Source organism: Oncorhynchus mykiss, chromosome 2 (assembly GCF_057628025.1).
Source record: "Oncorhynchus mykiss isolate SJ-2025 chromosome 2, ASM5762802v1, whole genome shotgun sequence".
Taxonomy (NCBI): domain Eukaryota; kingdom Metazoa; phylum Chordata; class Actinopteri; order Salmoniformes; family Salmonidae; genus Oncorhynchus; species Oncorhynchus mykiss.
Window position 1 is genome coordinate 93,879,327 of NC_143023.1, and position 24,482 is coordinate 93,903,808.

The window sequence follows — 24,482 nt, forward strand, 5'->3', positions numbered from 1 at the left end:
GAGGTATATGTAGCCTCCAATTTAGGGATGATATGAGTGAATTCATTGACTACGTTCCATACTCTGGCATTGCCCATGCCCATATAATAAAACACGGGCACAGTACAGTACTAATACCGTTTCCATAACTCACGCCATTGGCCCTGAACAACAGTAACGACCATGTCAGCCTCCTACGCACCACAGCAGGAGGGCAGCTCCACCAACAGGTTGACCACATCATGACTAAAAGGGTGACCGTTGTCACAAGCAGCAACCCTCCCTGAGCGCTGTTTTAGCTGAGTGGGCACTCAAGACACTGCCCCCCAGACCAACAACAGAGACAAACTGGAGGGGATTTCATCTTCACTGCACTCGTATCAACCCATCGTCAAGGAAACACAATACGACAAGCAACAGCTGTTTCAGCAACACTCTAGAATGGTGGTCCTTGGAGGCAGCGGAACAGAGGAATAGAACAGCGGAACGGCATCTTCCTGATGCTGCGTATCCCTGGAGACATCTGCCATAGCGACAGATAGGCTCCAGGTAATGATGTTCACCACTACCCAGCAAACCAAAATTGGTTCTGGGAAAGTTCCAGAACATTTGTAAGGTCGAGGCAACTGTTCTCATAACACAAAAAACTGTTGAAAATAGAATGTTTGCATAAAACATTTGCCTGATGTTACTATAACGTTCCTAAACACATTTAATCTGTTCTTTAAATGTTCCCCGAATGTTTCATTAGGTTGTGGGAACATTGCAGGGACATCACAAAAGATATGTTCCCAAAACACAAAAACTGTCCAGCTGTGTGGATGATTCTACAATGTTTCTTTTCAGAGCAAAAAACATTCACCTGATGTTACAAGAGCGTTTCCAGAACACGTTGTATGTTCTCTAAAAGGTTTCCAGAACACGTTGTGTGTTCTCTAAAAGGTTTCCAGAACACGTTGTGTGTTCTCTAAAAGGTTTCCAGAACACGTTGTATGTTCTCTAAAAGGTTTCCAGAACACGTTGTATGTTCTCTAAAAGGTTTCCAGAACACGTTGTGTGTTCTCTAAAAGGTTTCCAGAACACGTTGTGTGTTCTCTAAAAGGTTTCCAGAACACGTTGTGTGTTCTCTAAAAGGTTTCCAGAACACGTCGTGTGTTCTCTAAAAGGTTTCCAGAACACGTTGTATGTTCTCTAAAAGGTTTCCAGAACACGTTGTGTGTTCTCTAAAAGGTTTCCAGAACACGTTGTATGTTCTCTAAAAGGTTTCCAGAACACGTTGTGTGTTCTCTAAAAGGTTTCCAGAACACGTTGTATGTTCTCTAAAACGTTTCCAGAACACGTTGTATGTTCTCTAAAAGGTTTCCAGAACACGTTGTGTGTTCTCTGAAAGGTTTCCAGAACATTTCTTTAGGTTGTGGGAACATTGTGGGGATATGACAAGATATAGGTTCCCAGAATATTTAATATGCAAAATCATAAAATGATTTTAAACCCAACCCTAACATTAACCACAGTGCTAACCCTAATGCCTAACCCTTACCTTAAATTAAGACCAAAAAACACATTTTTGTTTTCATGAAATTTTACAATATAGACAATTTTGACTTTGCAGTTGGCCTATCTAAAGGGAAATTGCTCAGTTCTACCTTCAGGACAAAACTCATGACAATAACCGTCAACCTGCTGATATCAGTTGGAGGAATGGAGAGGAAACATGCTAAGGTCATCAAACACACCCTCTATGCCTCATCTAACACTGACCAGGACTAAATGGGATTAACGGGTCTGATATGAGAGGCTATGAATCACACAGATGCAGAGGAGACAAGTGTTACCCCTAAGATTATTTTCAGCAGCGGTGGCAAGGAGATAGCGTGGGGGGGCATTGTCAATGGGCGTGGTCAAAAATGTTAGAGGGGAGAGAGAACTTCACAGATCGTCATTGTAAAGGGTTTAAACACTGTTTCCCATGAACCATAAACAATTAATGAACATGCATCTGTGGAACGGTCGTTAAGACACTAATAGCTTACAGACGGTAGGCAATTAAGGTCACAGTTATGAAAACTTAGGACACTAAAAATAGGCCTTTCTACTGACTCTGAAAAACACCAAAAGAAAGATGCCCGAGTTACACCAGGAAGGCACAATCGCTCCATCAGTGCTCAGACTGTCCGCAATAGACTGAGAGAGGCTGGCTGAGGGCTTGTAGGCCTGTTGTAAAGCAGGTCCTCACCCGACATCACCGGCAACAATGTCGCCTGTGGGAACAAACCCACCGTCGCTGGACCAGACAGGACTGGCAAAAAGTGCTCTTCATTGACGAGTCGTGGTTTTGTCTCAACAGGGGTGATGGTCGGATTCGTGTTTTTCGTCGGATAAATGAGCGTTACACCGAGGCCTGTACTCCGGAGCGGTATCGATTTGGAGGTGGAGGGTCCGTCATGGTCTGGGGCGGTGTGTCACAGCATCATCGGACTGAGCTTGTTGTCATTGCAGGCAATCTCAACACTGTGCGTTACAGGGAAGACATCCTCCTCCCTCATGTGGTACCCTTCCTGCAGGTTCATCCTGACATGACCCTCCAGCATGACAATGCCACCAGCCATACTGCTTGTTCTGTGTGTGATTTCGTGCAAGACAGGAATGTCAGTGTTCTGCCATGGCAAGTGAAGAGCCTGGATCTCAATCCCATCAAGCACGTCTGGGACCTGTTGGATCGGAGGGTGAGGGCTAGGGCCATTCCCCCCAGAAATGTCCGGGAACTTGCAGGTGCCTTGGTGGAAGAGTGGGGTAACATCTCACAGCAAGAACTGGTAAATCTAGGTTCAGTCCATGAGGAGGAGATGCATTGCAGTACTTAATGCAGCTGGTGGCCACACAAGATACTGACTGTTACTTTTGATTTTGACCCCCCCTTTGTTCAGGGACACATTAAAAGGCCTGTGGAACTTGTTCAGTTTATGTCTCAGTTGTTGAATCTTGTTATGTTCATACAAATATTTACACATGTTAAGTTTGGTGAAAATAAACGCAGTTGACAGTGAGAGGACATGTTTTTGTTGTTGCTGAGTTTAGATATATATTTTTTATATATATTATTTTTTCAAATCACACACACACACACACACACACACACACACACAAACACACACACACACACACACACACACACACACACACACACACACACTCCATTGAGATGATGACATAATTCTTGAGCTTTACAGCTGGAGAAATGAAACAAAGAGAGGATTTCATTTTCACTGCACTCGTATCCTAGCAACCCATTTCAGAGGAAGCAGTTGTGTGTTTGCAGGGACCTCTTGTGACTGTGAATAAAAACTATGCAAACACTAATTTAAAGACCGGAACGCCATAGGTTGGGGCATATCAGAGTAGCAGTGCTGATCTAGGATCAGGTCCCCATGTTCATGTCATCTGATGTATTATGATCTGAAAGACTAAACTGATCCTACAGCCCCAGGTAATTAATTCCAGGCCCACTACAAAACATGACGATACAGTAAAAGGCTCTCAACAGCTAGTACAACAACCCAGAGACTCTCATACACTGCAAACAGCTGGGATCCTGCTTTTTACAACATTATTAAGGTATGAATCATGACCATATTTAAGAAGTGCACATATAGATATGATATCTTAAATGGATCACTCTGTTGTCACAGATAATTTTCCTACGCAGCAGGAAATTATAATTATAGTGTGAGGTTTAAAAAGGCTTTCAAATTTCAGACTTGATTTATCCTAACTAAAAATGTATCAACCCCTACAAAAATATCCCTTAGTTATAATCAACATAATCATTCACATTTCTTGTTGCTGCAGGATAAATCTCCTGCTGTGAGAAACTGGTCAAATTAAGATAGCACATTTATAGGAGAGGATATGTAGTGCATCTTGTAGAATACAGTATAATTGATCAAATACATATTTCACACATACAGTATCCTGTACCTATTACAGCCTCAAATACATTTCAAGTTCTAAACAGACATCTAAGGGCTTTCTCTTTCTATGAAAGGTGTCCTGGGGAACGTACTGTAGAATCAAAGAGACAGCAGAGGAACAGCAGACAGGGTCGTGAATCTAATAATCAGTAATGATGTGGTCTGGTCACCTCAGGCTCCTGGTTCCTCTATTGCACCAGTCTGAATGCACCTGATGAGGGAAACTCACTTCCCTCACGCTAAATCACCAGCCAGGGACCAGGAACCAGGGACCAGGAACCAGGGACTAGTGACCAGGGACTAGTGACCAGAGACTAGTGACCAGTGACCAGGGACCAGGGACTAGTGACCAGGGACCAGGGACTAGTGACCAGGGACTAGTGACCAGGGACCAGGGTCTAGTGATCAGGGACCAGGGTCTAGTGACCAGGGACTAGTGACCAGGGACTAGTGACCAGGGACTAGTGACCAGGGACCAGGGACTAGTGACCAGGGACTAGTGACCAGGGACTAGCGACCAGGGACTAGTGACCAGGGACTAGCGACCAGGGACTAGTAACCAGGGACTAGTGACCAGGGACCAGGGACTAGTGACCAGGGACTAGTAACTAGGGACTAGTGACCAGGGACCAGGGACTAGTGACCAGGGACTAGTGACCAGGGACTAGTAACCAGGGACTAGTGACTAGTGACCAGGGACTAGCGACCAGGGACTAGTGACCAGGGACCAGTGACCAGTGACCACTAGTGGCCAGTGACCAGGGACCAGGAACCAGGGACTAGTGACCAGGGACCAGGGACTAGTGACCAGGGACTAGTGACCAGGGACTAGTAACCAGGGACTAGTGACTAGTGACCAGAGACTAGCGACCAGGGACTAGTGACCAGGGACCAGTGACCAGTGACCACTAGTGGCCAGTGACCAGGGACCAGGAACCAGGGACTAGTGACCAGGGACCAGGAACCAGGAACCAGGGACTAGTGACCAGGGACCAGGATTTATACCGTGGTCGTTCTGAGAACATTTCGTATCATCTCCCAACTCTAAATGCTGTGGTAAATAAAGGCTGAAGGAGACAAATATTGATTGGGACTGAATAGAAAGGAGACAAACGCTGTCAAGCTGTGCATACTAACGGCCCGGCTACACTGACGGCCCTGCTACACTAACGGCCCTGCTACACTAACGGCCCGGCTACACTAACGGCCCGGCTACACTAATGGCCCTGCTACACTAACGGCCCTGCTACACTGACGGCCCTGCTACACTGATGGCCCTGCTACACTGACGGCCCTGCTACACTAACGGCCCGGCTACACTAACGGCCCGGCTACACTAACAGCCCGGCTACACTAACGGCCCTGCTACACTAACGGCCCAGCTACACTAACGCGTGTAACGTAGCTGATTTGGAGGTCTCATTAACCAGTAGTCTGATTTAGATCTGATAGGGCTGTCTCTCTTTCCCCACTGTGTTTACCACCTGCCAACAGTGTTTTAATGCCGAGTCACTGCTATTCATCTATCCGCTAGCAGTGTAAAAATGTGTATAAATATGTCGAGATAGACCATGGCGAGACCCAGACAATTAAAAAACCTTCAGACTGGACTGGAGTATTACAAGACTGCAGTACAGCACCTGCCAACAGTGTTTTAATGCTGAATCACTGTTATTCCTCTACCCGCTAGCAGTGTTACGTATCATAGCCTTCCCCTATGAATTATTTATCAAAGATAATTGACTTGTGAATATAGAATGGCCAACAGACGATAAAAATGTGGCCTCCTGAGAATCCACTACATCTCCCCGATGAATCCTCGATAGAGGCTTTATATTTATTTTCTGGTTTCCACTGCTTGCATCTCTTTACATACACCATCCTGTAGCACAGGGAAGCATCTCCCAATGGACCCACTGACTGGTGGATTCTACTAAAAGAGGAGAGGAAGTACAGACACAGCCCATCCAACCCTATTAGACGGGAGACAGAACAGCACAGTGCCTGCAGATAGAGCTTCACCCTGACCCACACGGTCTGCTGAGAACCCTTGTCGCTCTGACAACAGGGTGTATTTGTTGGATGAGGAAATAGATGCCGTGCCCGTTTGGTTCTCTGTAAAAGCTGGTTCCGTTGCCAACGTTTTGCTACACTGTGCCCTAATGAAGATGACCGAGACTTGGCAGATCAATTCTAGCTACCTGCAATCCTACTTACCACTTGTTAAAATGACTAGCCAATCTATTAAATTAAGCAGAGAACTGTCAGCGGATAGAGAAGACAAAGACCCATAATGCTAGAGTAATAACCCTATAATTTCAACCCGTCAAGACAATCAACTGGATTGATTATTGATTTGATTGGGACGTTCATGGCAATAACTGTTTTGCTTTGTCCTCTGCGTAGGTCTAGCTTATGGTACGGCCCGGTACACGTCCTAGTGACTAGACTAGTGCAAAGAATGCCCCACACAGCAGGCATAGTGTTGGGATGTAAATCCTATCGTAGACTGGCCCAGTCATGCTCCATTCTCTGTGCCGCTCACTCTCTCTAGTCTCCACGACTTGTCACACTAATGTAATGTAAGCTGCTTATCCTGCTCTTCCAGTCAACATAATGCCTTTAGGGTCACAAAGGCTACGCACACCAGCTGACCAATATATCAATAACGCCAGCGCAATCATTCATTCAATTCATGCCATGCATTTAAGCTTCAGGCTGGTCTAGGCTATGCATAAATCACATAGGCCTATTCATGCTCTGCAGCCATCACTAACAATAGCTCTGCCCTGATACATGGCTGTAGACTGCTCTGCTAGGAAGCATCAAGACTGCCAGTGTGCAGCTGTTTTCCTTTTTATTATGTGGACTCCACTACAGTCTTGTCTCAGGGCAACACTAAGAGATGCTATTTACAAATAGATTGAGAAGGTCAGACACTGTATCTATCAGTGAAAATATGATTTTTTTAAAATTATTTTTTATTTAACCTTTATTTTATCAGGGAGTCATACTTGAAGGGTATAATATCATGTTAGTGTATTTCCAATAGTTTATATTCCATGACATTTTTTCCAGTAAACAGGAATCTGAGCCACAGGCATGTGATAACATGTGTCTTTATGTAGGCCTTTTTCACTGGTACGGTCAATTCACAGTCCATCTCCATTATAGAGTACTAACTGTCACATCACCATGGAGACACAGTTATTTATTCACTTGACCTTTCTCTTTCAATAAAGCTCCCATTGTTTCTAACTGTCCCTTCTCACACACAGCTTCAGAACCATGACTGTGAAATGTTGAAATGTTGGTCAGGGGATAAATGACTGGGGGTAAATGGCTGGGGATAAATGACTGGGGGTAAATGACTGGGGATAAATGACTGGGGGGTAAATGACTGGGGATACATGGCTGGGGGTAAATGACTGGGGGTAAATGACTGAGGGTAAATGACTGGGGATAAATGACTGGGGATAAATGACTGGGGGTAAATTACTGGGGGTAAATGACTGGGGGTAAATGACTAGGGTAAATGACTGAGGGTAAATGACTGGGGATAAATAACTGGGGGTAAATGACTGGGGGTAAATGACTGGGGGTAAATGCCTGGGGGTAAATGACTGGGGGTAAATGACTGGGGAAACATGGCTGGGGGTAAATGCCTGGGGGTAAATGACTGGGGATACATGGCTGGGGGTAAATGACTGAGGGTAAATGACTGGGGATACATGGCTGGGGGTAAATGACTGGGGGTAAATTACTGGGGGTAAATGACTGGGGGTAAATAACTGGGGGTAAATGACTGGAGGTAAATGACTGGGGATAAATGGCTGAGGGTAAATTAATGGGGGTAAATGACTGGGGGTAAATGACTGAGGGTAAATTACTGAAGGTAAATGACTGGGGTTAAATAACTGGGGGTAAATGACTGGGGGTAAATGACTGGGGGTAAATGACTGGGGGTAAATGACTGGGGATAAATGACTGGGGGGTAAATGACTGGGGGTAAATGACTGGGGATACATGGCTGGGGGTAAATGACTGGGGGTAAATGACTGAGGGTAAATGACTGGGGATAAATGACTGGGGATAAATGACTGGGGGTAAATGACTGGGGGTAAATGACTGGGGGTAAATTACTGGGGGTAAGTGACTGGGGTAAATGACTGAGGGTAAATGACTGGGGATAAATAACTGGGGGTAAATGACTGGGGGTAAATGACTGGGGGTAAATGCCTGGGGGTAAATGACTGGGGGTAAATGACTGGGGAAACATGGCTGGGGGTAAATGACTGGGGGTAAATGACTGGGGATACATGGCTGGGGGTAAATGACTGAGGGTAAATGACTGGGGATACATGGCTGGGGGTAAACGACTGGGGGTAAATGACTGGGGGTAAATGACTGGGGGTAAATGACTGGGGGTAAATAACTGGGGGTAAATGACTGGAGGTAAATGACTGGGGATAAATTGCTGAGGGTAAATGAATGGGGGTAAATGACTGGGGGTAAATGACTGGGGATAAATGACTGAGGGTAAATGACTGAGGGTAAATTACTGAAGGTAAATGACTGGGGTTAAATAACTGGGGGTAAATGACTGGGGGTAAATGACTGGGGGTAAATGACTGGGGGTAAATGACTGGGGAAACATGGCTGGGGGTAAATGCCTGGGGGTAAATGACTGGGGATACATGGCTGGGGGTAAATGACTGAAGGTAAATGACTGGGGATACATGGCTGGGGGTAAATGACTGGGGGTAAATGACTGGGGGTAAATAACTGGGGGTAAATGACTGGAGGTAAATGACTGGGGATAAATGGCTGGGGATAAATGACTGAGGGTAAATGACTGAGGGTAAATTACTGAGGGTAAATGACTGGGGTTAAATAACTGGGGGTAAATGACTGGGGGTAAATGACTGGGGGTAAATGACTGGGGATACATGACTGGGGATAAATGACTGGGGGTAAATGACTGGGGGTAAATAACTGGGGGTAAATGAATGGGGGTAAATGACTGGGGGTAAATGACTGGGGATAAATGACTGAGGGTAAATGACTGAGGGTAAATTACTGAGGGTAAATGACTGGGGTTAAATAACTGGGGGTAAATGACTGGGGGTAAATGACTGGGGGTAAATGACTGGGGATACATGACTGGGGATAAATGACTGGGGATAAATGACTGGGGATAAATGACTGGGGGTAAATGACTGGATGTAAATGACTGGGGTAAAATGACTGGGGATACATGGCTGGGGGTAAATGACTGGGGATACATGGCTGGGGGTAAATGACTGGGGGTAAATGGCTGGAGGTAAATGACTGGAGGTAAATGACTGGGGATAAATGGCTGGGGGTAAATGGCTGGGAGTAAATTACTGGGGGTAAATGACTGGGGATACATGGCTGGGGGTAAATGACTGGGGGTAAATTACTGGGGGTAAATGACTGGGGATACATGGCTGGGGGTAAATGACTGGGGGTAAATTACTGGGGGTAAATGACTGGGGATAAATGACTGGGGATTAATGACTGGAGATAAATGACTGAGGGTAAATGACTGGGGATAAATGACTGGGGGTAAATGACTGGGGATTAATGACTGGAGATAAATGACTGAGGGTAAATGACTGGGGATAAATTACTGGGGGTAAATGACTGGGGGTAAATGACTGGAGGTAAATGACTGGGGGTAAATGGAATGGCTGGGGATAAATGACTGGGGGTAAATGACTGGGGATACATGACTGGGGGTAAATGACTGGGGGTAAATGGCTGGGGATAAATGACTGGGGGTAAATGACTGGGGGTAAATGGAATGGCTGGGGATAAATGACTGGGGGTAAATGACTGGGGATAAATGACTGGGAGTAAATGACTGGGGGTAAATGGCTGGGGATAAATGACTGGGGGTAAATGACTGGGGGTAAATGGCTGGGGATAAATGACTGGGGGTAAATTACTGGGGGTAAATGACTGGGGATAAATGACTGGGGATTAATGACTGGGGATAAATGACTGGGGGTAAATGGCTGAGGGTAAATGACTGGGGGTAAATGACTGAGGATAAATGGCTGAGGGTAAATGTCTGGGGATAAATGGCTGAGGGTAAATGGCTGAGGGTAAATGACTGGGGGTAAATGGCCCCCTCCTGTACTCACTGTTTACCCATGACTCCGTGGCCACGCACGCCTCCAACTCATCCATCAAGTTTGCAGATGACACAACAGTAGTAGGCTTAAGCACCAACAACGACGAGACACTCTGCAGGGAGGAGGCGAGGGCCCTCATTCATCACATGAATGCGGTGTCAGGAAAACAGCCTCTCACTCAATGTCAACAAAACAAAGGAGATGATCGTGGACTTCAGGAAACAGCAGAGGGAGTACCCCTTTATCCACATCGACGGGACAGCAGTGAAGAAGGTGGAAAGTTTTAAGTTCCTCGGTGTACACATCATAGACTGAAATGGTTCACCCACACAGACAGTTTGGTGAAGAAAGTGAAACAGCGACCCTTCAACCTCAGGAAGCTGAAGAAATTTGGCTTGGCACCTGAAACCCTCACAAACTTTTACAGATGCACGACTGAGAGCATCCTGTCAGACTGTATAACTGCCTGGTACGACAACTGCACCTTCCGCAATGGCAGGGCTCTCCAGAGGGTAGTGCGGTCTGCCCAAAGCATCACCAGGGGCAAACTACCTACCTAAATGACTGGGGATAAATGACTGGGGATAAATGACTGGGGGTAAATGACTGGGGGTAAATGACTGGGGGTAAATTACTGGGGGTAAGTGACTGGGGTAAATGACTGAGGGTAAATGACTGGGGATAAATAACTGGGGGTAAATGACTGGGGGTAAATGACTGGGGGTAAATGCCTGGGGGTAAATGACTGGGGGTAAATGACTGGGGAAACATGGCTGGGGGTAAATGACTGGGGGTAAATGACTGGGGATACATGGCTGGGGGTAAATGACTGAGGGTAAATGACTGGGGATACATGGCTGGGGGTAAACAACTGGGGGTAAATGACTGGGGGTAAATGACTGGGGGTAAATGACTGGGGGTAAATTACTGGGGGTAAATGACTGGAGGTAAATGACTGGGGATAAATTGCTGAGGGTAAATGAATGGGGGTAAATGACTGGGGGTAAATGACTGGGGATAAATGACTGAGGGTAAATGACTGAGGGTAAATTACTGAAGGTAAATGACTGGGGTTAAATAACTGGGGGTAAATGACTGGGGGTAAATGACTGGGGGTAAATGACTGGGGGTAAATGACTGGGGAAACATGGCTGGGGGTAAATGCCTGGGGGTAAATGACTGGGGATACATGGCTGGGGGTAAATGACTGAAGGTAAATGACTGGGGATACATGGCTGGGGGTAAATGACTGGGGGTAAATGACTGGGGGTAAATAACTGGGGGTAAATGACTGGAGGTAAATGACTGGGGATAAATGGCTGGGGATAAATGACTGAGGGTAAATGACTGAGGGTAAATTACTGAGGGTAAATGACTGGGGTTAAATAACTGGGGGTAAATGACTGGGGGTAAATGACTGGGGGTAAATGACTGGGGATACATGACTGGGGATAAATGACTGGGGGTAAATGACTGGGGGTAAATAACTGGGGGTAAATGAATGGGGGTAAATGACTGGGGGTAAATGACTGGGGATAAATGACTGAGGGTAAATGACTGAGGGTAAATTACTGAGGGTAAATGACTGGGGTTAAATAACTGGGGGTAAATGACTGGGGGTAAATGACTGGGGGTAAATGACTGGGGATACATGACTGGGGATAAATGACTGGGGATAAATGACTGGGGATAAATGACTGGGGGTAAATGACTGGATGTAAATGACTGGGGTAAAATGACTGGGGATACATGGCTGGGGGTAAATGACTGGGGATACATGGCTGGGGGTAAATGACTGGGGGTAAATGGCTGGAGGTAAATGACTGGAGGTAAATGACTGGGGATAAATGGCTGGGGGTAAATGGCTGGGAGTAAATTACTGGGGGTAAATGACTGGGGATACATGGCTGGGGGTAAATGACTGGGGGTAAATTACTGGGGGTAAATGACTGGGGATACATGGCTGGGGGTAAATGACTGGGGGTAAATTACTGGGGGTAAATGACTGGGGATAAATGACTGGGGATTAATGACTGGAGATAAATGACTGAGGGTAAATGACTGGGGATAAATGACTGGGGGTAAATGACTGGGGATTAATGACTGGAGATAAATGACTGAGGGTAAATGACTGGGGATAAATTACTGGGGGTAAATGACTGGGGGTAAATGACTGGAGGTAAATGACTGGGGGTAAATGGAATGGCTGGGGATAAATGACTGGGGGTAAATGACTGGGGATACATGACTGGGGGTAAATGACTGGGGGTAAATGGCTGGGGATAAATGACTGGGGGTAAATGACTGGGGGTAAATGGAATGGCTGGGGATAAATGACTGGGGGTAAATGACTGGGGATAAATGACTGGGAGTAAATGACTGGGGGTAAATGGCTGGGGATAAATGACTGGGGGTAAATGACTGGGGGTAAATGGCTGGGGATAAATGACTGGGGGTAAATTACTGGGGGTAAATGACTGGGGATAAATGACTGGGGATTAATGACTGGGGATAAATGACTGGGGGTAAATGGCTGAGGGTAAATGACTGGGGGTAAATGACTGAGGATAAATGGCTGAGGGTAAATGTCTGGGGATAAATGGCTGAGGGTAAATGGCTGAGGGTAAATGACTGGGGGTAAATGGCCCCCTCCTGTACTCACTGTTTACCCATGACTCCGTGGCCACGCACGCCTTCAACTCATCCATCAAGTTTGCAGATGACACAACAGTAGTAGGCTTAAGCACCAACAACGACGAGACACTCTGCAGGGAGGAGGCGAGGGCCCTCATTCATCACATGAATGCGGTGTCAGGAAAACAGCCTCTCACTCAATGTCAACAAAACAAAGGAGATGATCGTGGACTTCAGGAAACAGCAGAGGGAGTACCCCTTTATCCACATCGACGGGACAGCAGTGAAGAAGGTGGAAAGTTTTAAGTTCCTCGGTGTACACATCATAGACTGAAATGGTTCACCCACACAGACAGTTTGGTGAAGAAAGTGAAACAGCGACCCTTCAACCTCAGGAAGCTGAAGAAATTTGGCTTGGCACCTGAAACCCTCACAAACTTTTACAGATGCACGACTGAGAGCATCCTGTCAGACTGTATAACTGCCTGGTACGACAACTGCACCTTCCGCAATGGCAGGGCTCTCCAGAGGGTAGTGCGGTCTGCCCAAAGCATCACCAGGGGCAAACTACCTGCCCTCCAGGACACCTACACCACCCGATGTCACAGGAAGGCCAAAAAGATCATCAAGAACAACAACCACCCAAGCCACCACCTGTTCACCCCGCTATCATCCAGAAGGCGAGGTCAGTACAGGTGCATCAAAGCTGGGACCGAGAGACTGAAAAACAGCTTATATTTCAAGGCCATCAGACTGTTAAATAGCCATCAGTAGCACATTAGAGGCTGCTGCCTATATACATAGACTTGAAATCACTGGCCACTTCAATAATATTTCATATTTTGCATTACTCATCTCATATGTATATACTGTATCTTAGTCTATGCCGCTCTGACATTGCTCGTCCAAATATTTATATATTCTTAATTCCATTCCTTTACTTAGATTTGAGTGTATTGTGTGTATTGTGTGAAATTGTTAGATACTACAGCACTATCAGTGCTAGAAGCACAAACATTTCGCTACACCCGCAATAACATCTGATAATCACATGTATGTGACCAATAACATTTGATTTGATTTTGATTTGATAAAATGAGCCACAAACCATAAAGATTAATTATATTTTGTCTTTCAGAGGGCTTACATTCATTGGTGCAATGAATATCCATAACCACAACCTGCCATATCATATATTATTGATGATTCATTGGCTGACATTGAACATGACAAGATAGAAAATAGAGCAGAACACTGTGTTGCTACTGCTGCTGCCTGCTACTGCTGCTGCCTGCTACTGCTACTGCTACTGCTGCTGCTACTGCTGCTGCCTGCTACTGCTGCTGCCTGCTACTGTTGCTGCCTGCTACTGCTGCTGCCTGCTACTGCTGCTGTCTGCTACTGCTGCTGTTTGCTACTGCTGCTGCCTGCTACTGCTGCTGTCTGCTACTGCTGCTGCCTGCTACTGCTGCTGCCTGCTACTGCTGCTGTCTGCTACTGCTGCTGCCTGCTACTGCTGCTGCCTGCTACTGCTGCTGTCTGCTACTGCTGCTGCCTGCTACTGCTGCTGCAGAGGAGGAGGAGAGGAGCGCTCAGTCAGAGAGGCAGAGGAGAGGAGCGCTCAGTCAGAGAGGAGGAGGAGAGGAGCGCTCAGTCAGAGAGGCAGAGGAGAGGAGCGCTCAGTCAGAGAGGAGGAGGAGGAGAGGAGCGCTCAGTCAGAGAGGAGGAGGAGAGGAGCACTCAGACAGAGAGGAGGAGGAGAGGAGCGCTCAGTCAGAGAGGCAGAACCTAGGACGAAACCGAGAGAAACCAGGCTATGCGTGTTTGGCCAGTCCTCTTCTGGCTGTGCCGGGTGGAGATTATAACAGAACATGGCCAAGAAGTTCAAATATTCATAGATGACCAGCAGGGTCAAATAATCATCATCATCATCACCATCGTCACTACCATCATCATGCTCTCTGTGACACAAACCCATCAGGACATGTTTTGACTGAAGATGATATTTGACTATAAATCCAAGAGTATAAAGGCCTGGAGAATGAAAAACATGAGCAAGAGAACAAGTCTCAGCAACTTGTAAACATCCTTCAAGCATTAAACAATAGAGGACAGGATGCGAAAGGCGATTTAATTAATATGGGTATCTCACTAAACCACTGCCATTAAGCTTTAGTCCCTGGGTAGTTCTAATTCAATACCTCCTCGAGATACTTAGTCTGTCAAACACATTCAGTGGTGCCATATTTTCACTCACTCCCACACAGTGGTTAAGTATTCCCTTCATCCCATATCAGTTATCTGTCTGGAGAGTGTTGCCCTGATTTGAAGGTCATATTCTGAGTTGCTCTAAAAAGTCAGGATACTTAAGGGGAAAGGAAAAGCAGAAGCAAGCATTAAATGGAGAAAAAAATACTTCATTGAAATAGAATAGAAGATGTTGCAGCCCGGAATCCCAAGCTAAGTAGACGCAGCCTCTGCTCTCCATTGGGGATATTATCCAGTCACCATTCATGATAAAAATGCTGAGCAAGAGCTGTAAAGATTTGCGAGAGAATAGTTTAGTAGATAATGGGTAGGGTGTGACGATACGCAGTATCTTCTGGAAGTGCACAATGCTTTTTAGGGAACTCCCCACTCAGCTTACCCCACGAGACCTCTGGAGTGGGACTGGATAGGGAATAGGGAGAGAAGAGGGAGAGAGAGAGAGAGTTTATATAAAACCTTTATTTTATACTCAAGTATTAACACAAATATTGGCACACTGCCTTTTCAGAAATTACACAACAAATGTGTGATTCTTAAATAAACTAATTTCATTAACAAAAAATAGTTTCCCCTCCTCCACAAAACATACCGCTCCTTCATAAGTCCACTTCTCCTCAAACAATGGGAGATTTTTTTAAGAACCGAGAAGAACTAAAAATCCACTTTTATTCTCGCTTTAACTAATCCTCTTAAAAACACATCTTGCATCCTTACCATATCTCTTGTCTATCTTGTTTTTCCTACTCAGAAAAATTGAAAAATTGACATCCTAGCTTGTCCTAATCTCCCGTACAGCTGTAAACAAAAACTTGAACATTTCAAAAAGAGCCTTTATCCTCTCACACTCCATAAAACAGTCAAAAATAGTTTATCTTATGTTACAAAAATGACATCCATCTCCAACATCTGAATTAATAACAGATACAAAAGCATTAACTGCAATGATACCATGCAACACCCTCCATTACATATCACCAGTCCCCTTTAGTAACGGTGGCTTGTACAGTGCTCTCCATGCTGGCTTTACCTTGTCACCAAGGCCCAGTTTTACCCTCCAAGTAGTATATTTTCTATTTATCTTTATTTAAAACCTTGGCACACCCCCTACATAACTCCTTCCCATTCCCCTCATCCAAACCCACCTCTTCCAACCCTCTCAAATCCACTAATAAGCCTTTCTGTCTGACTGGAATACTGGGTGTAATCCCTAGTCTGGGAAATCTTGTGCCTTTTTCTTCTAACTCTTGAGCTTAATCCACTCTTCTGTTGACAGAGCCTTCCTGCAACTTCCCAGCAGTTGTCCGACAATCCTTTCCGGCCTCACCCCCAAATGTTCAGCCACCCGTCCTCCATTCATTAATGTGGGCCTAGCCATGTCCATTAACTTCCTTAAGGTGATTACTTTTTCCTTCACCAACATATTGGAGAAATGTGGAACAGCTTCAGTTGTACAATCCAGACTTGCCCCATAGACCAGAGGATCCTCCAACAGCCAATGCACTGACTCAGCCTTAGTGCGTCTGGACACCGTCAGTATACTCCAAACCCCAAGAAGGCCTCTGTAAAAAGGAGGTACACCATCCCTAGAACTCTGGCTACTATCAACCAAAAATAAAGCCTTCTTTAACTCTAATCCCCCTACCTTCTGTAATACCAGGCCTACCACCCCTCTCCACACAACATTTTTCGGTCCATAAAGCAACCTTGGAAAAAACTGAAACCGGAAAGCAGCAGCCCTACTAGCAAGATGTACAAGACCTTTTCCCCCTCCTCGTTTGACAAATACAAAACACTTTGTGGAACCCAGTGATATTTATCCCAAAAACAATCTACAATAATTGCCTGTATCTTGGCCAGAGGGCCAGACGGTGGCTCTAAACATGACAACCGATGCCACAGTACAGAGGCAACCACATTATTAACAATAATATTGTCCCCCTATATGACATACGAGATAGCAGCCAACGCCATCTCCTCATCCTCCCTTCCACCATATCAACCACATTATTAACAATAATATTGTCCCCCTGTATGACATACGAGATAGCAGCCAACGCCATCTCCTCATCCTCCCTTAAACCATATCAACCACCCCATTCCAATGTATTTCCATTTTCCCCTCATCCCCTAGGTACACTCCAAGATACTTGAACCCCCTCTCACACCATTCCAACCCCCCTGGCAAAGCCATGATCCCTCCAGATCATTTCCCAATCTGTAAAGCACAACTTTTTTCACAATTGACCTTTGCAGAGGATATTCCCTTAAACCGATCAACCATGAGACTCAAACTATCCACCTCCACTTGATTTTTCACTACATCATCAGCATAAACTGAGAGACGAATAAGAGGAATATCCTCTGAAAGATACACCCCTTCAATGCAACTTCTAATGCATTTTAGTAGTGGCTCTATACAAATGGCATACAACATTCTTGACAACGAACACCCCTGTCTAGTTCCTCTACACACTTTAAAAGGAGCACTCAAGCCACCGTTAACTTTCAATACACTTTCAACGCCACCCTTTATTTCCCTGATCATGGCAATAAAACCAGAGCTGAAACCAAAAGCCTCCAATGTGGCCATAGGTATTGATGTTCAACTCGGTGAAATGCCTTTTCCTGATCAATTGAAATTAGACCAGCATCCAACCCAATAGCCCCAGAGACGTCCAAAAAATCCAGAATCAGGGAAATGTTATCCCCTATCTGCCTACCGGGAACACAGCAGGACTGGTCCGTGTGCATGATTTACCCTGTCACCTCCCTCAGCCTGTTGGACAAAGCCTTGGACAGGATCTTATAATCAGTGTACATTAAGGCCACCGGCCTCCAGTTCTTCACCTCCATAGGGTCCCCCTTTTTTGGCAGTAGAGTGAGGAGAGCCCTTCGGCAGCTTATCAGTAGTAACCCTCCGGTCAAACTATCGTTAATTAACAAGTGCTAGCCAATCCTCTCCCACCATAGCCCAAATAGACTTAAGAAATTAAACGAGAAGCTCATCAATACCCGGTGCCCAAATAGACTTAAGAAATTAAACGGGAAGCTCATCAATACCCGGTGCCCAAATAGACTTAAGACATTAAACGGGAAGCTCATCAATACCCGGTGCCCAAATAGACTTAAGAAATTAAACGGGAAGCTCATCAATACCCGGTGCCTTTCAATGCAGTGTATAGCTCCTGTAAAGACAATTGTTGTGTAACAGTAAAACTTTTGTCTGTCCCCTCACCCCTACCCGGGCTCGAACCAGGGACCCTCTGCACACATCAACAAAAGCCACCGACGAAGCATCGTTACCCATCGCTCCACAAAACCCACGGCCCTTGCAGAGCAAAGGGGAACTACTACTTCAAGGTCTCAAAACGAGTGACATCACGGATTGAAGCGCTATTAGCACGCACCACCGCTAACTAGCTAGCCATTTCACATCGGTTACACTTGCTCTAGTTCAACTTGAGCTTCTGCAGCCACCTGTAGGAGCCCACCAAGGAGCTGCTGAGTCACTGTTATATCCTCTTTGTACTCACACTTGTAGAGCTCAGCATAGAACTCTACTGTCCTCTTTCTAATTCCACTTGTAGAGCTCAGCATAGAACTCTACTGTCCTCTTTCTAATTCCACTTGTAGAGCTCAGCATAGAACTCTACTGCCCTCTTTCTAATTCCACTTGTAGAGCTCAGCATAGAACTCTACTGTCCTCTTTCTAATTCCACTTGTAGAACTCAGCATAGAACTCTACTGTCCTCTTTCTAATTCCACTTGTAGAGCTCAGCATAGAACTCTACTGTCCTCTTTCTAATTCCACTTGTAGAGCTCAGCATAGAACTCTACTGTCCTCTTTCTAATTTCACTTGTAGAGCTCAGTATAGAACTCTACTGTCCTCTTTCTAATTCCACTTGTAGAACTCAGCATAGAACTCTACTGTCCTCTTTCTAATTCCACTTGTAGAGCTCAGCATAGAACTCTACTGTCCTCTTTCCAATTCCACTTGTAGAGCTCAGCATAGAACTCTACTGCCCTCTTTCTAATTCCACTTGTAGAGCTCAGCATATAACTCTACTGCCCTCTTACTAATTCCACTTGTAGAACTCAGCATAGAACTCTACTGCCCTCTTTCTAATTCCACTTGTAGAGCTCAGCATAGAACTCTACTGCCCTCTTTCTAATTCCACTTGTAGAGCTCAGCATAGAACTCTACTGTCCTCTTTCTAATTCCACTTGTAGAGCTCAGCATAGAACTCTACTGCCCTCTTTCTAATTCCACTTGTAGAGCTCAGCATAGAACTCTACTGTCCTCTTTCTAATTCCACTTGTAGAACTCAGCATAGAACTCTACTGTCCTCTTTCTAATTCCACTTGTAGAGCTCAGCATAGAACTCTACTGTCCTCTTTCTAATTCCACTTGTAGAGCTCAGTATACAACTCTACTGTCCTCTTTCTAATTTCACTTGTAGAGCTCAGTATAGAACTCTACTGTCCTCTTTCTAATTCCACTTGTAGAACTCAGCATATAACTCTACTGTCCTCTTTCTAATTCCACTTGTAGAGCTCAGCATAGAACTCTACTGTCCTCTTTCTAATTCCACTTGTAGAGCTCAATATAGAACTCTACTGCCCTCTTTCTAATTTCACTTGTAGAGCTCAGCATAGAACTCTACTGCCCTCTTTCTAATTCCACTTGTAGAGCTCAGCATATAACTCTACTGTCCTCTTTCTAATTCCACTTGTAGAGCTCAGCATAGAACTCTACTGTCCTCTTTCTAATTCCACTTGGGCTAGTGAGCCCCTGTCCAAAAGCAGATTCGAGGCAATTAATAATTCTCCTTTGTCCATTCTTTTTCTCTAAACCAAAGAAAACTTTGGATGGATTAATTTCAGATATTCCCTGAAATTGACTTCTCACCAATGCCCCTGTGCTCTGATACCCAGCAGGTCTGCCAATGCGGCTTTTTTTCCTCTTGAGTGCCTGTGTATGGCATCGATCTCCTGTGGTCTCAACCAACGTCAGGGGTTCCACTTTCTCAGACTAGGGCGTTCATTGATCTGGTGATATCTCTGGTGACATTTCATCGTGTATTGATTACAGAATTGTTGAATCTGGATTTTCTCTATGTCCCACCACTGTTGAAGGGATACAAAACTAGCCTTTTCAGACCTCCACCTCTCCCAGAAAAAACTACAACATTTCCTGAAGTGAGGATCACTTAATAAAGTTTATATTAAAATGCCAATATGCACTTCTGGGTTTTACAGCATTAATGTACACCCCTCTGTTTTTAAACAATGATCAGGACACTGGGGTTTTACAGGGTTAATGTACACCACCTCTGTTACTAAACAATGATCAGAACACTGGGGTTTAACAGTGTTAATGTCCACCACCTCTGTTACTAAACAATGATCAGAACACTGGGGTTTAACAGTGTTAGTGTCCACCACCTCTGTTACTAAACAATGATCAGAACACTGGGGTTTTACAGCGTTAATGTCCACCACCTCTGTTACTAAACAATGATCAGAACACTGGGGTTTAACAGTGTTAATGTCCACCACCTCTGTTACTAAACAATGATCAGAACACTGGGGTTTAACAGCGTTAATGTACACCTCCTCTGTTACTAAACAATGATCAGAACACTGGGGTTTTACAGTGTTAATGTACACCACCTCTGTTACTAAACAATGATCAGAACACTGGGCTTTTACAGCGTTAATGTCCACCACCTCTGTTACTAAACAATGATCAGAACACTGGGGTTTAACAGCGTTAATGTACACCACCTCTGTTACTAAACAATGATCAGAACACTGGGGTTTTACAGCATTAATGTATACCACCTCTGTTACTAAACAATGATCAGAACACTGGGGTTTAACAGTGTTAATGTCCACCACCTCTGTTACTAAACAATGATCAGAACACTGGGGTTTTACAGTGTTAATGTACACCACCTCTGTTACTAAACAATGATCAGAACACTGGGGTTTTACAGTGTTAATGTACACCACCTCTGTTACTAAACAATGATCAGGACACTGGGGTTTTACAGTGTTAATGTCCACCACCTCTGTTACTAAACAATGATCAGAACACTGGGGTTTTACAGCGTTAATGTACACCACCTCTGTTACTAAACAATGATCAGAACACTGGGGTTTTACAGCATTAATGTCCACCACCTCTGTTACTAAACAATGATCAGAAACTCCCACTGGGGTTTAACAGTGTTAATGTACACCACCTCTGTTACTAAACAATGATCAGAAACTCCCACTGGGGTTTAACAGTGTTAATGTACACCACCTCTGTTACTAAACAATGATCAGAACACTGGGGTTTTACAGTGTTAATGTACACCACCTCTGTTACTAAACAATGATCAGAACACTGGGGTTTTACAGTGTTAATGTCCACCACCTCTGTTACTAAACAATGATCAGAACACTGGGGTTTTACAGTGTTAATGTCCACCACCTCTGTTTTTAAACAATGATCAGAACACTGGGGTTTTACAGCGTTAATGTCCACCACCTCTGTTACTAAACAATGATCAGAACACTGGGGTTTTACAGTGTTAATGTACACCACCTCTGTTACTAAACAATGATCAGAACACTGGGGTTTTACAGTGTTAATGTACACCACCTCTGTTACTAAACAATGATCAGAACACTGGGGTTTTACAGCATTAATGTATACCACCTCTGTTACTAAACAATGATCAGAAACTCCCACTGGGGTTTTACAGTGTTAATGTACACCACCTCTGTTACTAAACAATGATCAGAACACTGGGGTTTTACAGCATTAATGTATACCACCTCTGTTACTAAACAATGATCAGAAACTCCCACTGGGGTTTTACAGTGTTAATGTACACCACCTCTGTTACTAAACAATGATCAGAACACTGGGCTTTTACAGCGTTAATGTACACCACCTCTGTTTTTAAACAATGATCAGAAACTTCCACTGTGGTTATCACACTTGATTTACATCCCTGAGATTGATGCTCAAAACAATAAAACCTATCTAACCTGTCCAGAGAGATGTTCTCTCTCACATTAGCCCATGTGTACTGTCTCGTGCCTCCATTTTGACTCTGCCAAATATCACATAATTCATGTGTTACAATAAGGTGTTTTTAAAAAGTCCTTGAGGCTATATGAGGTTCATTGTGATATCTAAATCACTGACTGTACAGTTAAAAACCCCCCAGCAAGAAATAAATCATTTCTTAATGGTATTTGATAATATCTCTAAAAAACATACCCTCTCAACTGCCACTACTGGGGCATTTATATTTATTAAACACATAGTGATGTTTTCATACCACAATCTCACTTTTAATAACCTCCCCTCAACTACCTCTTCAACCTCGTATGACAAAGGCAAAAAAACGTCAGACAACAGGATGGCCACCCCCCCACCCACCACTCCTGTTGCCAAGTAACTTCATTTTCCATATTACTAGGCGTTCAATGTAGAAAATGTATGTCACTTCCCTTTCCCTTTATTAACTCATACACTACGGCTCTTTTTTTCCCATCCCTTACCCCATTTACGTTTAAAGAAGAAATCTTAAAACTGCTCATGGCTGGAAAAAAATGCATCCCATACCTCCCTTCCACCCCATTTCTCTCGCTATTTTGTTGTGACGCATCAGAGGCCTTACTATCATCCCCAGAGGAAAACTCCATCATCTATACAACCTGTTTATCCTCACTATCATCCCCAGAGGAAAACTCCATCATCTCTACAACCTGTTTATCCTCACTATCATCCCCAGAGGAAAACTCCATCATCTCTACAACCTGTTAATCATCACTATCATCCCCAGAGGAAAACTCCATCATCTCTACAACCTGTTAATCATCACTATCATCCCCAGAGGAAAACTCCATCATCTCTACAACCTGTTTATCCTCACTATCATCCCCAGAGGAAAACTCCATCATCTCTACAACCTGTTAATCCTCACTATCATCCCCAGAGGAAAACTCCATCATCTCTACAACCTGTTAATCATCACTATCATCCCCAGAGGAAAACTCCATCATCTCTACAACCTGTTAATCATCACTATCATCCCCAGAGGAAAACTCCATCATCTCTACAACCTGTTTATCCTCACTATCATCCCCAGAGGAAAACTCCATCATCTCTACAACCTGTTTATCCTCACTATCATCCCCAGAGGAAAACTCCATCATCTCTACAACCTGTTTATCCTCACTATCATCCCCAGAGGAAAACTCCATCATCTCTACAACCTGTTTATCCTCACTATCATCCCCAGAAGAAAACTCCATCATCTCTACAACCTGTTTATCCTCACTATCATCCCCAGAGGAAAACTCCATCATCTCTACAACCTGTTAATCATCACTATCATCCCCAGAGGAAAACTCCATCATCTCTACAACCTGTTAATCATCACTATCATCCCCAGAGGAAAACTCCATCATCTCTACAACCTGTTAATCATCACTATCATCCCCAGAGGAAAACTCCATCATCTCTACAACCTGTTTATCCTCACTATCATCCCCAGAGGAAAACTCCATCATCTCTACAACCTGTTAATCTTCACTATCATCCCCAGAGGAAAACTCCATCATCTCTACAACCTGTTAATCATCACTATCATCCCCAGAGGAAAACTCCATCATCTCTACAACCTGTTAATCATCACTATCATCCCCAGAGGAAAACTCCATCATCTCTACAACCTGTTTATCCTCACTATCATCCCCAGAGGAAAACTCCATCATCTCTACAACCTGTTAATCATCACTATCATCCCCAGAGGAAAACTCCATCATCTCTACAACCTGTTAATCTTCACTATCATCCCCAGAGGAAAACTCCATCATCTATACAACCTGTTTATCCTCACTATCATCCCCAGAGGAAAACTCCATCATCTCTACAACCTGTTTATCCTCACTATCATCCCCAGAGGAAAACTCCATCATCTCTACAACCTGTTAATCATCACTATCATCCCCAGAGGAAAACTCCATCATCTCTACAACCTGTTAATCATCACTATCATCCCCAGAGGAAAACTCCATCATCTCTACAACCTGTTTATCCTCACTATCATCCCCAGAGGAAAACTCCATCATCTCTACAACCTGTTAATCATCAACTGATTTATCATCTCTACCTTCCTCTTAGAATCAGAACCTTCACCACCCCTTAAATTCTCCCTCTTGCCTCATTTTCCATTGTTTCACTCTCCTCTTACACTCCCCTTTCATTCTCTAGCACCCCCTCAGCGACTTCAATCACAGTCTTACCAACTTCCCCCCCCTCTTTGCCCTGCTCTACCACAACTCCCCCCATAGCCACCCTGCTCTCCTTTCCTATATTTCCCTCCACATCTGCCCACCTTCTCCCTTCTCCTGAACCTTGTTGTTCCTTCTCAATGGTGCTAGAGAGCTGCTACCCGGCTC

General features: G+C 44.6%; 1 protein-coding gene across 3 annotated transcripts in view; it reads right to left on the reverse strand.

The window, feature by feature from the left end:
* The window catches only part of LOC110502409 (contactin-1a), a 165,555-nt gene that overhangs the window by 97,723 nt on the left and 43,350 nt on the right, over positions 1-24,482 (reverse strand). The gene's annotated exons all lie outside the window — the stretch shown is intronic.